Raw genomic sequence first — 13821 nt, forward strand, 5'->3', positions numbered from 1 at the left:
TAGAATTTAATTCTAAACAACTCGTTTAATGAGCTCAATATGGAGACATAATCTCAAAACATATTTTAATATATGATTCTCACAAATATCATTAACAAAGTTAAATGTGGGCCTTACTCTTAATTTAAGATTATTTGTTAAAGATGGAAGAAATAACATGAGCCTTAAACTTTTTTGGTAATTTTCCCACTTCGTGAAACATATATCTATAAAAGATTTAGCAAATAATCTTGTTTATGAGAGATTGTTCATCTTGGTTTGTGAATATTACACTAACCTCATTGATAAGTTAGGACACGGGTTAAAACTCGATAAAAATCGCTATATTACTTTAAGAAAATAGTAAGAGAATTCATCATAATTAATGTCTTGTGATTATTTTAGTCAACAGCCACATAATACTTGAAAAGCATGTGTGAATTGCAAAAAGGAATATTTCCTTTTTGAAACTTAGTGAGAGTTCAATAGTTATAACAAGTAAGAATATACTTTTGATATACGATATGAAATCAACAATCCATGTAATGCATGCTTGACCAAGAACAGAGGTTTTTCTCTCCATCGTTTTCTAATTGAAAAAATATTAATAAAAATATCCAGCAGTAATTTGTGCTCACCATAAATAGGAGAAGTCACTGGATGCATGTAAATAATAAGGGCAGCCCCTCGTGGGTCTGTGCTACTTCATTACAAATCTTTCAAAAAGTTATTGATACAATCAAAAAGTTTTTTAAATTACTAATGCTTATCATAGACGTTTCGTCTCAAAAAATTAAATGCAAAAGAGTTATTGATAAAATTTCCCCATTTAGTTTTTTCAGTTTAACATATTTTCTCATTAAAAAACTTTTTCGAACGCTAAAATCATGAAACTGTCAAAATAGAAAAATATATCCACAACCTTAAAAAAACTCACGGTTGCTCCGAAAGGTATAAGTAGAATTTCAGAGTTTGCTTTCCCCTTGAAAGCTCAAGATTCCTCTCGGTCACATCGGTTTTCTCATTATAGGATGACGGGCGCCCTTCTTAATAATAGGCTCGTTGGGCTCTGTTTGCGTGTTTGTAATGTCGAATCGCTTGGACAGATTCAGTTGAAGTAGCTCAGAGAGTTATTTTTTTTTGGATGTTAATTTAAGCGATGAGGTGATGTGCAATCTTGTTTTGGGTAGCCCATCACTGAAGAAAGTATCTCTTGAGAATTGTCATGGCCTACGAGTTTTAAAGATCGAAAGTCATCCATCGCTCGAAGAATTATATGTTTGTACTTCTCATGGCCTGAAAGAAATTGATGTCGCTCGATCGGGCATCAAAATATTAGCAATCGTTATTAATGATTCGTTGAGGAAGATAGCCTGTCCGAATGTCGTGACACTTGAACTGGATGGTTCAACAAAAGGAGTTAATATTACCTGTGGATCTTCCGTAATTGATATGGGCCTCTATATTAGGAGAGGGGGATTTAATGGTGTGTTTCAAAAATATCCTGAGGTTAAAATGCTGCTGGCTAAGCTCCAAGATGCTGCATATTTTACTCTGTGCAATGGGAGTATACTGGTAGGTTTCCATCCTTTTTAAATGATTTGAAGTTTTTTAAGTTGTTTTAGCTTGATATAGGCGAGTTGAGTGTGGCACAAGATTAAGTGTGCCAGTGGTTGAGTGTGGCACCAGTTGAATTAATGCAAAACTTGTACTGTACTATTGGCTTAATCACAACCCTTTTCTCACGTGTTATAAATTTGTCATTGCATTTTTCTCATCTTTGGCTCCTTACAAGTATTTGAGTTCTTCTTCATTCAACTTCTGCAGCTAATTGTGCATAAGTTATGATGTTGCCGTTGAATATGAATCAATCTTTTTCTGTTGTCCTGCTTTCTTGTCAAAATTATCTACTCATTTGCCATCAGCCAGTTTGAATAGCATTATGTATTGTTCTTTTATTTGTCATTAGTTAAGTATGAGATGTCAATCTCGAGCCAACTGGTTGAAGATCCTAATATGTTCTTTTGTTGATTTGAAAGACGGATGTTATTGGTTTTTTTTTTTTTGCTGTGGTCTTTTAAAGTCTTTACTCTGTGTCAACTCATGCGTGTTTGATGGACAACTTAGCATTTTGCTGGGACATGCTTTCCGCTAAAATTCAATCTTGTTGCTTGGGTTATGGGTGCTTGTTAGGTCAATTCTTCCAAAACTTACTTATATCACCGGAGGTGTATATCGATTAATAGCAAAAAGACTAGTGGGTGATAAGGAAATAGACACTTGGTAAATTTCGGATTAAATTTGAGGAGTGAGGACTTCAGCTTGTGTATTGTGTGGCATTCTAGTTGTCTAACTAGTGTGATAGAAGTGTAGTGGAGATTGAATCCATCAATTACCATCTGCAGTAAACTGTAGCTCTCGAGGCGTGGGATGCCAGAATTTGGCCTAAAGCAATTATTGCAATTAATGAAATAAAGAAGATACCTGGCTCGGTTTTGTTTATTTTTATGTATTCTATCCAACTTAGAGGAGGCGTAGTTGTTGTTTGTTGTTGTATGTTTCTAATTTAGTTTAATAATCAGAACATCGGGAATTATTGAGCAGATGCTGTTCCTTTCATTTTCTAGATTACATCATAAACTAATTGTTTGTCCTATTTTGTGTTTAAAGGATGTGTTCCTCCAATGATTCTCTCTTTTCGATCTCCAGGTCTTCAGCATATGGAAACTAACGAATCAACCACGCCCATCTTTCAACTGGAAGTCTGTGACAACGACCCTTAATTTAGCTAAATGGCACCTCCCTGGGATTTCTTACTTACTAGAGACTTGAAATTTTCTAGAGACACTCACCATGTATGTTTATCGTATAGAGCCCGATGATATTCAGGTGCGCTTTAGCCTACAGTGCTGCATGAATAAGGACTATCTTTTTTTAATGACAATTTTATGTTTACTTCCATAGAGAACAGTGGCCACCTCTTCATTATGTAGATTAATTTTGACCCCTTTCTATAAATTTTGTCAAGTATATTAACTTTAAGACTGAGTTACGGATATTGGATATCAGAAGCAGATCTCTTTTGGAATTTAAATGTGATGATTTACCAATGCTTGATCATTGCACTTTGTTTGGCTATTTGTCAGGGAAAAAGTGGAAGCGAGCATGTAAATTTGATGGCAGGAGGTACTGGAATTCAATTGAGGGCACATTCTATTGCCTAAAACACCACCTGAAGAACGTCATGATCTATGCACGCGTGACCCAACCGTACGTAATCGAGTTCATTGAGTTTTTACTTGGGAATGCATTGGTTTTGGAGAAAATGGTGATCTCCACTAAAAAGAATACCGGACTCACTCGAAATAAGGAATCACATTGCTGTGACAAAGCCCTAGAAGAGGATTTTACCGCAGAGATGCTTGTGGAATTTTCGAAGAAGGTTTTCAGTTTCCCAAGAATCTCTCCCCGTGCTGTAGTACACTTCAATTGAGCACATGGATATGGTTCTCTCAAGTATGGGAGTACTGCTTCTTTACTTTTCTGCAGATATTGTGCTAGCAAGTCATGTCTCTATCCTCAGGTAGCAGTTTCGCTTAGTCACGTCCTGTCTTACATCAATGAATTCGATAGTTGATCATTGGATACAAAAATTTATCAAGTCTGTTTATCATTTTGGTTCGCTTATTACGTGCTTTGCTTTTTCTCCAAGCCACTATTGCTCTCATGGTATATCCTCCAAAGTTTGAAGGAGGTGATGCAGGAAACGCTGCTAGATCAATAGCGGCAGTGGCATTCCAGCAGTACGGATTCCATAGGCAAATGTAATATATGCTTAGGCCATACTTGTTTGCCCAGAGGATATCCTTCAGTATGGTTTTTGGCATTTTCATGGTGCATGCTTACATTTTTGGTTTGAGCATATTTCCGAAGTGGACGATTTGTATTAGAGTATTGATATTGACCCAGTTCCCAGACATTGTCGCGAGTGAATAACACTGCTTTTTCAAAGTTCGTGTTAGTTTTACTTGTTCAATTGGATCAAACCGCATCGTTCCCTTTTTTTTTTTCCTTCTTTTGAACATGATAGATAAAGAGAAATGTTACAAGCTGAAAAATCGTTGAGGTTCGGTGGTTATGACACATGTATATCATTGAAAATGATAAATGAATCTCAATGCTAGAGACTACTTTAACTGCTTGGATTCTTAGGCAGGATATGATATGATTTGATAGTATAAAATATGAAATTCAATAATTTTTTTATATCCTATTATTGTTTTGTGACTTGCAGAATTAAAGTCGTGTATATATATATATATATATATTATATTATGTACATTGTTTAGTATAAATGAACTTAAAAATTGTACAAACGGAGATAGTAAGAATCTCTAATAACAGCCTTATTTATATGATTTTTATTTTTATTTTTCCTCTCTTTTATTTTTTCCTTCTGTCATTCTCTAATTAAATTTTATTAAATAGTGAACTATACTTATATACCTTAAATATTAAAATATCTAATATATGTAATATATATACATACTCAATATATATTTATATATTAAATGTATATTATAACATAGAAATAAATTTGAATATACAAATAAAAATAGGGTTAATATCCTGAAAAACTTCAAACATATACACGTGTGAAAAATTTACTCCAAACTAATTTTTTATTACGAAAAACTCCAAACTAATACACCCGTGATAAATATGCCTTAAACGACCACAAAAAACTTTAAACTAGAACACTTGTGACAAATTTGCTCCAAACTAATTAGTTCGACCGTCAAAAACCCAAAACTAGTATATTTTTGATAAATATATCCACCCTTAAATTGGATAATATCGCATAAAACCACAAAAATTGTATAACTATAACAAACGAAGAGTAATATCCCAAACCGGTACACTAATCAACTGTTAGGTATTATCCAATTTAGCAATTTGACAGTAAAATTTAATTGAAACTAACAGCAGGTAAATTTGTTATAATTGTATTAGTTTTGGGTAAAATGATCAAATGTGTACCAGTTTAGGATTTTTGATGGAAAAAAAAAATTAGTTTGAGATAAATTTGTCACATGTTTACCATTTTGGAGTTTTTTTAGGATATTAACCCATAAAACTAAGATTAGAAGAAAACAGAAATTGTTGTTATTCTTGTGTTATTTTTATATTGTAGTTAAATATTATTTATAAAAAATATTATTTATATTTTATTAATTTAAGAATTTTTTTATTTGAGAAAAATAATTTTTGTGTTATGAATATTAGAAATTTTATTAACCTTTATCTCACATTCTTTATAGAATAATTTTATCTGAGTTATATTCCTTTTATATCATACTTTATCTTGGCTTGAGCGAGCATCAAGTACAGGATATAATAAATCTTGAATTTTATCTTAACTGCCATACATATACTATTGAATGATATCCGGAATCGTAACTATCAAGTCACTTGAACAAATGAGCTCACCTTTTACATTAAACACTGGAGATTTAAATTTTTCATCTACCAAGCAACCATGTTCAACTATGATTATTAAAAAAAAAAAAAACATGGTGGGTATAATTACTAAAATACCTAAGATGTTTTGAAGATCCGAAGAAGTATCAAGAGTGTTTAACACTGTTACTCATAAAAAGGCTTAGATAATGTGTTTTAAATCATTCTAAGACGTTGGGAATAACTTTTACCTTTTACCTTGTAACGAGATTTAAATCTTAGAAGGGCAGTACTTCGACTTGTAATCTATACATATTAACATAGATAATATTCAGAATTTGTTCAAATTCAAAATTTATGAAAAATTTTATGATAAAAAATGCCTTTCAAGGAAATTATTTTTCAAGAAGGTGGTTAGTTTTCTTTGTTTGATGATATATGATTGAAAGTGTTTTTTGTTGTTTGAATCTCATTTGAAAAATGATTTCTACTTCATGAATATCGTGCAAAAGAAAATTTTGAATTTTCTTTTTCTTTTTCTTTTTTCTTCTTCCTCCTCCTCCTGACCTCAAGCCACTAGCAAGAGCCGACCTGGCCGGCCTCGGGCTAACTCGACCTTGTCATGGTGAGGCTGGCAAGGATCGAGCTAATCGTGACAAGGTCGAGCTCGACCAAAGCCGTCAAGATTGAACCTCGCCTGGGATTGGCCTGCGTCTATGTGTATTTGCTAGCCATTGCTAAGGCTTGGTGATCGGTTGAGGAAGAAAAAAGAAAAACAAAATAATACACAGAGGTAGTACCAAAGAAATTTTTATTCTATTACCAAAGAAATTTCTGCTTCAGAAACAAAAATGTTAAGTCGTTACTAAATGGATTTTTTTGCTCAGAAGCTTGTCCGAGGAATAGAAATTCATTTCTATTTCACAAATTTTGTCATGCACCCTTAATATCCAAGGACATCTTGCGTAAGAAAAAAAATAATACACAGAGGTAGTACTTAGCAGACCCTCCCTAATAGCGACAAGCAGCTAAAGAAACCGCCCTTAACCAAAGCAGTATCCAATCCTCTTTAAAACAGGCCCGTCTTCTTTGATATTGATCGCCTGTCCCTGAGCGGGAACAGAAGGAACACTTGGGTATTCACCCGCTTCGACTGCTTTCTTCCTCACAATCGGACAAATCTGAGACAGGACCTCAGCAAAGCTACTTCCACATTGGTCGCGTCCAATGCAGAAGTCTCCATAACATAGAGGGACTCGTTCTCGGCGAATGACTTCCCGTCCTCCAGTGGGATTGCCACGAGGTGGCGGAGATCGGACTTGTCGCCAAGGAGCATTGCCACGATGATGGGGTCAGTGTGATCCCTCAACTCCCTCAACCACCTTCCAACGTTCTCAAAGTCGAACGTACTGGTGACGTCATACGCGAGTAAAGCGCCAACAGCTCCTCTACAGTAAGCGCTTGTGACGGCGCGTTACCTGAGAAGTTGAACAACTGAACTCGATACATTCAGTGATGATAAAGAAATTCACAGCAACGTCTCTCAACACATAAATCCGACCTCCATCACCAGACGCGATGGTACACGGAATGGTTTTGTTATAATAAGATGTTAATTTTGCAGTACATTGCCTTTCACATTTTTTTCTTCATTGCCGGGGAAACATAAAAGTCTGGGGAATGCTTGTCACATAGGCTGTGACCTCTAGTCAGATTCTCATTATTTTTATTCTCATTATTTCAGTAAGAAGATGTGCAAGAATTTAAATCGGACACCCTAATTCTCTTCCAGGTGTCTTTGATGCACGGTTGAATCAAGTTTGGGTTTTAATCCGCCGGTTAAGCTCTCGTAAACTTCCAACACTTGCTAAATTCTCGAGGTCACAAACTAATTAGGAAGCCATGCTAATATGAAGATAAATCAAGCCGTTATTCGCTCCTCGTCCCTCATTCTGCATACCAGGGCCATATGGGCATCTCCTTTGTAATTTAGCCTATGCAAGAACGTCCAAGCCACATCAGCGAGCCAGTCGAACTTAGTGTCAAGCAAAGGGGCGTCGCTGATGAAGCCCAAGAGCTCGTCCCTCTCAAACATGGCGGAGATGGAATCGGTGGCGGAGATGGAGGAGTCACTGACGACAGAAGCACGGAGGCGGCCGTGGTAGTCCTTGGAGGAGGCGGTTTTGGTTGGAGGAGTAGGTGATGAGGAGGGTGGTGGGTCCATGCAGCCTCGCTCCACTTTGATTAAAGATGATTTCTTACCCTTTTGTCTTTTTTATTTATTTATTAGAGACAAAATTATTTATGATGTTGCGAAATGTAAATGATTGAATGATAAAATAGACAGAATAAAAAAATAAATCGGATATCAAATTTATATAATTCGGTCATCATGACCATGTTCACAAGGAGAGTAGCTACAAATTTTATTATAAATCAAATAGATTAAGTGATACGTAGAGATTACAATCATACTTGAGTCAGGCAAACACTTCGTAAGCCCTAATTACACCAAATAATGCACCTAATGTTTAGCCTCACAATTCTTCACTAAATAATCTTTAAATCTCACGGAGAATTAAACAAATCTTACGCAAGATTTAGTTAGCCGTAAACACTCGGACTCTTGGACGTAATTTGCCGAACAGAGACCCACGAGACTCACGCCAAGCACTCGTTTCGGCGCCTCAAGTCTCCTCTCTTTCTTTGGACAGACGGCACGAATGTCCGTCGCACTTTGATCAACGACGACGCATCATTCTGTCCGCAAAACAAACAGAACGACCAATCTCTAATAATATAAAAGAAAGAAAAGAAAACCCTTCATGAAAAAGAGTCCAACGAGGAAAAGGAAAGTCCACGGTCAACTTTCCTCAAATTTCCTATTCTCCTTGGCCGACTTAAACTGAGGATAATTTTCGTCGGTTTTAAAACAAAACATTATCCAATAGAAAGTCCAAGTTAATATCGCTTCCCATCTTCACCGCATCTTCAACATGGAAATAATATCTGTAATATTTATGATGCCATTGAGCTTTCCTGGGTTGATCACAAAAATTAATTCTGAACAAGTCATTTAACGAGCTCAATATGGAGACATAATCTGGAGACATATTTTAATATATGATTCTCTCAAATATCATTAACAAAGTTAAATGTGGACCTTACTCTTAATTTAAGATTATTTGTTAAAGACGGTAGAAATAGTATGACCTTAAACTTTTTGGTAATTTTCGTCGTGAAACATATATCTGTAAAATATTTAGCAAATAATTTTGTTTATGAGAGATTTCTCATCTTGATTTGTGAATATTACACTAACCTCATTGATAAGTTAAGACGCAAGTTAAATCTCGATGAATATCGCTATATCACTTTAAGAAAATAGTAAGAGAATTCATCATGATTAATGTCTTGTGATTATTTTAGTCAACAGCCACATAATACTCGAAAAGCATGTGTAAATTGCAAAAAGGAATATTTCTTTTTTGAAACTTAGCGAAAGTTCAATAGTTATAACAAGTAAGAATATACTTTTGATATATGATATGAAATCAACAATCCAAGCAATGCATGCTTGACAAAGAAAAGATGTTTTTCTCTCCATCTTTTTCTAATTGAAAAATATTAATAAACATATCCAGCAGTAATTTGTGCTCACCTTAAATAGGAGAAGTCACTGGATGCATGTAAATAATAAGAGCAGCCCCTCGTGGGTCTGTGCTACTTCATTACAAATCTTTCAAAAGTTATTGATACGATCACAAAGTTTTTTAAATTACTAATGCTTATCATAGATGTTTCATCTAAAAAACATTAAATGCAAAAGAGTTATTGATAAAATTCCCCATTTAGTTTTCTCAATTTTAACATATTTTCTCATTAAAAAACTTTTTCGAACGCTAAAATCATGAAACTATCAAAATAGAAAACTATATCCACAACCTTAAAAAAACTCACGGTTGCTCCGAAAGGTATAAGTAGAATTTCAGAGCTTGCTTTCCCCTTGAAAGCTCAAGATTCCTCGCGGTCACATAGGTTTTCCTTTCCGCCGGCGTTGATCGCACCGGTCCGTTCACTTGGGCTTCCTGCGTCTCGTGTGAGGGAAGCCATGGAGAGAACTGATGATTGCAGTGAGAGAAGCGGCGGTTCTGATCCGCGAAGGAGCGAAGACGAGGCGGTCGACCGGATCAGCCGCTTGCCTGACTCGCTCCTCCTCCACATACTCTCCTTTCTGCCGTTCAGGTACGCCGTCCGCACATCGTTGATTCTTAGGCCGTTCAGTGGCCTATGGAGATCTCTTCGCAGTCTGTCTTTTGAAGAGTGCGATTTTCACAGTTGCTATCGTCGCCGTCCCGAACCAGGTTTCCGTGGTCGCCAAGGGTTCTTGGATTTTGTCGATAATGTGTTGGCCCTACACGAGAGCTGCGAAATCGATAGGCTCCGAATTGAGTTGGATTTTCATGCGAGTGGTTCCATTAACCCCGAATCTGAAGGATATAATAGTGAAGTGGCAAATAGATTGGATAAGTGCATATTGTTCGCACTGATGAAAAAGGTGAAGGCCCTTGATATTCACCTGGCTGGGTGTGGTTTTTTCCTCAAAGCATCGCCAGCTTCTCATTATAGGATGACGGGCGCCCTTCTTAATAATAGGCTCGTTGAGCTCTGTTTGCGTGTTTGTAATGTCGAATCGCTTGGACAGATTCAGTTGAAGTCGCTCAGAGAGTTATTTTTTCTGGATGTTAATTTAAGCGATGAGGTGATGTGCAATCTTGTTTTGGGTAGCCCATCACTGAAGAAAGTATCTCTTCGGAATTGTCATGGCCTACGAGTTTTAAAGATCGAAAGTCATCCATCGCTTGAAGAATTATATGTTTGTACTTCTCGTGGCCTGAAAGAAATTGATGTTGCTCGATCGGGCATCAAAATATTGGCAATCGTTATTAATGATTCGTTGAGGAAGATAGCCTGTCCAAATGTCGTGACACTTGAACTGGATGGTTCAACAAAAGGAGTAAATATTACCTGTGGATCTTCCGTAATTGATATGGGCCTCCATATGTGGAGGGGGGGATTTAATGGTGTGTTTCAAGAATATCCTGAGGTTAAAATGCTGCTGGCTAAGCTCCAAGATGCTGCATATTTTACTCTGTGCAATGGGAGTATACTGGTAGGTTTCCATCCTTTTTAAATGATTTGAAGTTTTTTAAGTTGTTTTAGCTTGATATAGGCGAGTTGAGTGTGGCACAAGATTAAGTGTGGCACTAGTTGAGTGTGGCACCAGTTGAATTAATGCGAAACTTATTTGTTTAGATTTTCCACTGTACTGTACTATTGGCTTAATCACGGCCCTTTTCTCACGTGTTATAAATTTGTCATTGCATTTTTCTCATCTTTGGCTCCTTACAAGTATTTGAGTTCTTCTTCCAACTTCTGCAGCTAATTGTGCATAAGATATGATGTTGCCGTTGAATATGAATCAATCTTTTTCTGTTGTCCTGCTTTCTTGTCAAAATTATTTACTCATTTGTCATCAGCCAGTTTGAATAGCATTATGCATTGTTCTTTTATATGTCATTAGTTCAGTATGAGATGTCAACGTCGAGCCAACTGGTTGAAGATCATGATATGTTCCTTTGTTGATTTGAAAGATGGATGTTATTGGTTTTTTTCTGTGGTCTTTTAAAGTCTTTACTCTGTTTCAACTCATGCGTGTTTGACGGACAACTTAGCATTTGCTGGGACATGCTTTCCGCTAAAATTCAATCTTGTTGCTTAGGTTTGTGGGCTATTTTTGTGGAATTTTGGCATTTTGATGTTTGTGTTGATAAAAGTCCAATGTAATCTTGTATATTTGTTAAAGGAAGGTTTTGTTTGGACTCTTTACGAGGTATCAATGACTGACCGATGCCTTCACTTTTATGGGTGCTTGTTAGGTCAATTCTTCCAAAACTTACTTATATCACCGGAGGTGTATATTAATTAATAGCAAAAAGACTAGTGGGTGATAAGGAAATAGACACTTGGTAAATTTCGGATTAAATTTGAGGAGTGAGGACTGCAGCTTGTGTAATGTGTGGCATTCTAGTTGTCTAACTAGTGTGATAGAAGTGTAGTGGAGATTGAATCCATCAATTACCATCTGCACTAAACTGTAGCTCTTGAGGCGTGGGAGGCATAGTTGTTGTTTGTTGTTGTATGTTTCTAATTTAGTTTAATAATCAGAACATCGGGCATTATTGAGCAGATGCTGTTCTTTTCCTTTTCTAGATTACATCATAAAGTAATTGTATGTCCTATTTTGTGTTTAAAAAGATGTGTTCCTCCAATGATTCTCTCTTTTCGATCTCCAGGTCTTCAGCATATGGAAGCTAACGAATCAACCACGCCCATCTTTCAACTGGAAGTCTGTGACAACGACCCTTAATTTAGCTAAATGGCACCTCCCTGGGATTTCTTACTTACTAGAGACTTGCAATTTTCTAGAGACACTCACCATATATGTTTATCGTGTGGTGCCCCATGATATTCAGGTGCGCTTTAGCCTACAGTGCTGCATGAATAAGGAATATCTTTTTTTAATGACAAATTTATGTTTACTTCCATAGAGAACACTGGCCACCTCTTCATTATGTAGATTAATTTTGACCCCTTTCTATAAATTTTGTCAAGTATATTAACTTTCAGACTGAGTTATGGATATTGGATATCAGAAGCAGATCTCTTTTGGAATTTAAATGTGTATGTTTTACCAATGCTTGATCATTGCACTTTGTTTGGCTATTTCTCAGGGAAAAAAGTGGAAGCGAAGGTGTAAATTTGATGGCAGGAGGTACTGGAATTCAATTGAGGGCACATTCTATTGCCTAAAACACCACCTGAAGAACGTCATGATCTATGCACACGTGACCCAACCATACGTAATCGAGTTCATTGAGTTTCTACTTGGGAATGCATTGGTTTTGGAGAAAATGGTGATCTCCACTAAAAAGAATACCGGACTCACTCGAAATAATAAAGCACATTGCTATGACATCGCCCTAGAAGAGGATTTTACCTCAAAGATGCTTGTGGAATTTTCGAAGAAGGTTTTCAGTTTCCCAAGAATCTCTCCTCGTGCCGTGGTACACTTCAATTGAGTACATGGATATGGTTCTCTCAAGTATGGGAGTACTGCTTCTTTACTTTTCTATAGATATTGTGCTAGCAAGTCATGTCTCTATCCTCAGTTAGCAGTTTCACTTAGTCGCGTCCCGTCTTACATCGATAAATTCGATAGTTGATCATTGGATACAAAAATTTATCAAGTCTGTTTATCATTTTGGTTTGCTTATTATGTGCTTTGCTTTTTCTCCAAGCCACTATTGCTCTCATCGTATATCGTCCAAAGTTTGAAGGAGGTGATGCAGGAAACGCTGCTAGATCAATAGCGGCAGTGGCACTCCAGCAGTACGGATTCCATATGCAAATGTAATATATACTTAGGCCATACTTGTTTGCCCAGAGGATATCCTTCAGTATGGTTTTTGGCATTTTCATGGTGCATGCTTACATGTCTGGTTTTGAGCATATTTCCGAAGTGGACGATTTGTATTGGAGTACTGATGTTGACCCAGTTCCCGGACATTGTCGCGAGTGAATAACCCTGCTTTTTCAAAGTTCGTGTTAGTTTTACTTGTTCAATTGGATCAAACCGCATTGGTCCCTTTTTTTCCTTCTTTTGAACATGATAGATAAAGAGAAATGTTACAAGCTGAAAAATCATTGAGGTTCGGTGCTTATGACACATGTATATCATTGAAAATGATAAATGAATCTCAATGCTAGAGACTGCTTTAACTATTTGGATTCTTAGTCGATATGATATGATTTGATAGTATAGAATATGAAATTCAAGAATTTTTTTATATCCTATTATTGTTTTGTGATTTGCAGAATTAAAGTCGAATATATATATATCATATTATGTACATTGTTTAGTACAAACGACATACTAGTATAAATAAACTTAAAAATCGTACAAACGAGATCTTAAGAATCTCTAATAACTCTTGTTTATATCATTTTTATTTATTTGTTGTTTTATTTTTTCCACTCTTTTTATTTTTTTTCCTTCCATCATTCTCTAATTAAATTTTATTAAATAGTGAACTATACTTATATACCTTAAATATTAAAATATCTAATATATGTAATATATATACATACTCAATATATATTTATATATTAAATGTATATTATAACATAGAAATAAATTTGAATATACAAATAAAAATATGGTTAATATCTTGAAAAACTTCAAACATATACACATGTGAAAAATTTACTCCAAACTAATTTTTTGATTATGAAAAACTCCAAACTAGTACACATGTTATA

At 35.7% G+C, this 13821-nt stretch overlaps 1 pseudogene; it reads right to left on the reverse strand.

The window, feature by feature from the left end:
• Positions 1–6482: 6482 nt before the first annotated feature.
• On the reverse strand, positions 6483–7663 carry LOC104427295 (annotated as a pseudogene).
• Between the last annotated feature and the right edge of the window lie 6158 nt (positions 7664–13821).

The sequence above is a fragment of the Eucalyptus grandis genome, chromosome 11 (assembly GCF_016545825.1).
Source record: "Eucalyptus grandis isolate ANBG69807.140 chromosome 11, ASM1654582v1, whole genome shotgun sequence".
Taxonomy (NCBI): Eukaryota; Viridiplantae; Streptophyta; class Magnoliopsida; order Myrtales; family Myrtaceae; genus Eucalyptus; species Eucalyptus grandis.